The sequence below is a fragment of the Lissotriton helveticus genome, chromosome 3_1 (assembly GCF_964261635.1).
Source record: "Lissotriton helveticus chromosome 3_1, aLisHel1.1, whole genome shotgun sequence".
NCBI lineage: Eukaryota > Metazoa > Chordata > Amphibia > Caudata > Salamandridae > Lissotriton > Lissotriton helveticus.
This window is the reverse complement of record NC_136061.1, coordinates 1,122,881,004-1,122,886,059: the sequence shown is the minus strand read 5'-3', so window position 1 is coordinate 1,122,886,059 and position 5,056 is coordinate 1,122,881,004. Positions and strand designations below refer to the sequence as shown.

Here is a 5,056-nt window from a genome sequence, read left to right as displayed (position 1 = left end):
GAATACGGGTTCAGAGTGGCTTTCCATGGGAAAGGTGGGCTCGTTTTTGACAAATTTGAGTCATTTTTCGAGGGACTTTTAGGGCGGCATAGGTCACCGCCATCTATAGTCATAGTACACCTGGGAGGCAACGATTTGGTGACACTGGGGAGACGAGTGCTACTTGAACGAATCTTGTCGGCTGTTAGCTGGTTGGCTAAAAGAGTCCCGGGGTGCACGATTGCCTGGTCCCACATGATTCCTAGAAGGAGGTGGCAGGGGGGCCTTTCGGTGTCAGCTCTGAACCATTCAGTTAAACGGGTCAATAATAAGATTGGTAGACTGTTCCGTTCTGCACAGTTGCATGTCATTCCTCATGGGTGTATCCGGGGTGACCAAATGTATCTGAACGATGGGGTTCACCTATCCAGGGAGGGGAATGATTTACTCTTAGGAGACTTTGTTGCATGGCTAAGAGGTTTGAGGAAGCATGACCTATAGGAGGAGTTGGGGGGGACCGGATCGTCGGTCAACTATCCGGTCTGTGGCGGTAAGGTCATGATCGGTGAGCAGTAATTTAAAGGTCCCTAGAGTGGGGCGCCACCCACAATGGATGGGAGCGCCCGGGGGAAGACGGCCATTGGCCCCTTCCACGGGGAGGCGGCACCCACTAAGGATGGGGCGCCTAGGGGGAGATGGCCATGGGCCCCTCCCAAGGGGGGAGGCGGTTATATGCCCCTCCTTACTAATTTCCCGGGGGCCGGATATCCGTGACGGCGGATAGAGAGTGTGGGGTTGGGGGGAGAGTCCACGCTGTCCTTCCTACAGAGACCTCATACGGGAACTCAGACGACCCTTAAGATGGCGTCGAGTAGAAAGGGGGCCCCCACCACGACAAGGGAAGTTACATTTGGCAATGAGGGTAGAGCCCTCTGCGCATGCGCCGCTCACACAGTGAGGGCGGGAGTTGGTAGTAGGGATCTGACACCGGTTAAGACCTTGCCGTTGGCCCTTAATGCTAGGATGTACAATTTGAATTAGAGTGTATGCATTTTCAGGATGTTAGCCAAAAGTACATGACTGCATCGAAATGTAATAAATGACAAATTGTACATAATGCATAATGATGAAACTTTTATTTAATGTTTTAAATTGTGTTTCATATTTTAATAAATACGGCCGGGAGGGTGACTCCCTCCCGTCTTCCAAAAGTTCAACAATTGTCCGACTTCCCATCCTTGGGGATATGTGTTGGGAGGGGGTGGCGGGCATCCCGGCCATATGGAAAGGGGCGACCGCTCGGTCCCCCCGAACGTATGGATGGGTGCCCGAACCTCTCGGGAAGCCATTTTGGGCGGGGTGGGCGTAGCCCGGCTGGTATGCCCAAAGCGGCGTAGCCGGGGCGCGCCTTCCCCCGCCCGAGAGGGGTTGTCCTAGACACCTCGATGGAAGACCACGCCCAGTAGGCGTATCGGGGATGGGTACACGCCCTCCCGCAGAAGGATAAAGGAGCGGGAATCCAGAAGATCGTCCTCTTGTTCCTCGGATCGGAAGGCTGCACCCACTCGTTGCTTGTGAGCCCTCGACGGAACAAGCAGCAATTTTGACCCACCCACCAGCCCCTGATAGCAAATGTTTGGAGAAAAATAAAGTTTTTCTGAGTGATGAAAGTATAGGCCTTTTTCCTTGAAGGAGTGAATAAAGGAATTTTGAGAATGTAAATACGGTTCGCATTGGAGAAACTTCTTCTTGCAGGAAAGATCAGTAATAGTAGTGAGATGATGTGAAATTTTTTCTTTTTTAATAGGTAAACAACTGTCGTATTTATTTGTCGGGCGGTAAGGTCATGATCGGTGAGCAGTAATTTAAAGGTCCCTAGAGTGGGGCGCCACCCACAATGGATGGGAGCGCCCGGGGGAAGACGGCCATTGGCCCCTTCCACGGGGAGGCGGCACCCACTAAGGATGGGGCGCCTAGGGGGAGATGGCCATGGGCCCCTCCCAGGGGGGGAGGCGGTTATATGCCCCTCCTTACTAATTTCCCGGGGGCCGGATATCCGCGACGGCGGATAGAGAGTGTGGGGTTGGGGGGGAGAGTCCACGCTGTCCTTCCTACAGAGACCTCATACGGGAACTCGGAAGACCCTTAAGATGGCGTCGAGTAGAAAGGGGGCCCCCACCACGACAAGGGAAGTTACAGTTGGCAATGAGGGTAGAGCCCTCTGCGCATGCGCCGCTCACACAGTGAGGGCGGGAGTTGGTAGTAGGGATCTGACACCGGTTAAGACCTTGCCGTTGGCCCTTAATGCTAGGATGTACAATTTGAATTAGAGTGTATGCATTTTCAGGATGTTAGCCAAAAGTACATGACTGCATCGAAATGTAATAAATGACAAATTGTACATAATGCATAATGATGAAACTTTTATTTAATGTTTTAAATTTTGTTTCATATTTTAATAAATACGGCCGGGAGGGTGACTCCCTCCCATCTTCCAAAAGTTCAACAATTGTCCGACTTCCCATCCTTGGGGATATGTGTTGGGAGGGGGTGGCGGGCATCCCGGCCATACAGTACCCATCCCTGACCGTAAAAAACCCACAGTAGTGCTAACTCTACCCAAGTTTAATTTAATTTTGGATTTTTCTTAAGATTATCTTTCCTTTAAAATGTTTCCTTTCATTTTCAAATCTTTGCACTTGCTTAAAATTGTCTTTCCTTAAAATTGGGTTTTCATGGATTTGTTTCCTCCAATGTGGTTTCAAAGTTTTCGTTTTCCATTAATTAACACAGATCAATTTCACATGTCTGGTGTGTCTGGGTTGCATAAGACTCACAATAGCGTTGACTTGTTAATATGCAAAAATATATGTGCTTAAAGGCAAAACCATCTTCACCTTCCATGTTTCATAGCTATGCTTTTAAAGTGCAGCTCAGCCAGAACAGAGTGGAGCTCTTGGTAGCCATATATTTGTGTCTTCTATTTAGATGGTATAGATACATATTGCAGCCACCTATGACATTTGACTTTGAATCTACTTTTGCAATTCCTGTGCCATTTCCTGTGAAATCAAAATACATTTAAATAGGCCAATTGGATGGAGACAATTTAAGCAGTACCAGTTTAAGGCCAGAGCACACACACAATGTGACACTGAACAGAGGTGTTTTTTTTTTTTTTTTTTTTTTTTTGTGGGTAACAAGGACCCCCTGATTTGGATCGTGCTCCTGGGTCAGGGAAAACAATTTTTGTGCAAAGGTAACAACCCAGGCAGACAATTAAGGACAAGCGTAGGCTATTGAAAGGAACATATGTTCATAAACAACTCATTAAAAACTCATAAAGAAGCAATAGACTGTAGTGATATCCAAAGGGAGTGATTTTTAATATAATTATAAAAAATATATATATAAAAGAGGATACATCCGGTACAATAAAGAAATTATAATTTCATGATATAAATCGATATGGGTTGATTCGAATAATGCATATCAAACAAACATATTAGTGCATATAAAATTATTTCTTAAAACTAATATCTCCAATATGGAAAGTGTATAAGGCTGTAAGTCTACGCGTTTCGACAAACACATTTGTCTTCCTCAGGACAAGATGATAGCAGCCATTATTTCTAAAAAGAGATAAAAGAAAATCACAACCACATAACAGTACATTGTAAGTTGAGTTATTCACATTTATCATTGATGAGTCTGTCTAGAGCATGCTTCTTCTTTTACTTTTTGATATATAAAAATTCCTTTTTTCTTTAAATAGCCAGGCTTTATGCCTAAGAACAAACATGATATAAAAACATACAGTTGGAAAACATTGACATATTTGATAAATCTCACATTTTGACCTAAACTCGAAAAAAATCCCTGAAATGCTATTATAACAAGAAAAAGGCGTAACATTTGTCATAGAATGGTCTCTATGGGAAATTTTATAGTTCCAAAAATTTAAATAATATTACCTATTTGTTATGGATGCATATATCACATCCTGATGTAGTGTCGTGCGGGCAGGAGGAATTAATTTCTAATTGTACTAGTGCAAATAGCATTATTATCTTCTTTGTTGGACAGCTTGAATAAATCACATATGATTCTCACTTGTGATTGACTACTTAACTTCACCAAATCAGGAATAGCTACTACATTTAAGCTAACGACACTACAACAATGCATTTACGTTCTAAGGTTTTATTACTCAAAAAGCCTTACCTAGAATAGAGATAGTATTGGTTAAAAGATACGTGGTAGTGAGGGCGGGTAAGGCACCTCTCCCTTTAATGATGGAGACGGTATGTGATAGCTGTTAAAAATAGGAGAGAAGTGTTCATTGGAATATTGTGATGAATTTCTTCAGTCTAATTGAGTAAATACAGCAAATGGTAATCTCACCTGTTTAAACAGAGTTCACTGCTGACTTCCTACCACTGCCCACAATAACGCTTCACGCTTTATTTCATTAAAATTATAAGAGACAGAATTCCATGTTGATTTCTTTAAAAGAGCGAAGTTTTCATTTAGACTAGAGAGAAAAAATATATATAAAGGATATAAGTTTTATTATCACAATAGCCTTTTGGCAAAGGTTGTGACATTGATCTACTCACTAGCTATTAATAGGGATACCAAAATACTATTAATTAATTACCTTTTGGCCGGTGATTTAGCAGGGCACAGGCTAAAGTCAAACAAAAAGATGTGCTTCCTTTGTGATTCTCTCAAATGGACAGCTCCGTTTCATGCGCCAACTATAAATTGCAAAATGAGGTCCAAAGATAGTATTTTGAGAATGTGCCTGAAGACGCATAAAAAATGTTAATTCTGCTATTCAGATAGCGTTTACCTTTTGAATAATGCTAATAAGGGGTGACAGACATCGAGCTTTAAAGGCGGTGACTTCCTGCGTTCCGTTTGTATCTTGAATGTTGCAAATGGGTCAGAGTGGTAGCGCTTTCCAAATCAATACCTAGTAAAATGATACAGGCTAGAGATTGGTTTTCATTTCTACACTGCTCATAAAAGTGACAATAATGATTCTAAAAAACGGCAGTTGTATTACTAATGA

General features: G+C 43.2%; 1 long non-coding RNA gene across 1 annotated transcript; it reads right to left on the bottom strand.

Annotated features, from left to right (window-relative positions):
* Positions 1 to 3,346: 3,346 nt before the first annotated feature.
* LOC144824884 (uncharacterized) lies at positions 3,347 to 4,710 on the bottom strand. Its single transcript, XR_013609162.1, has 4 exons — positions 4,640 to 4,710; positions 4,384 to 4,513; positions 4,204 to 4,294; positions 3,347 to 3,611 (listed from the first exon to the last, which is right to left on the bottom strand). It is a non-coding gene; the product is annotated as an uncharacterized LOC144824884 (long non-coding RNA).
* Between the last annotated feature and the right edge of the window lie 346 nt (positions 4,711 to 5,056).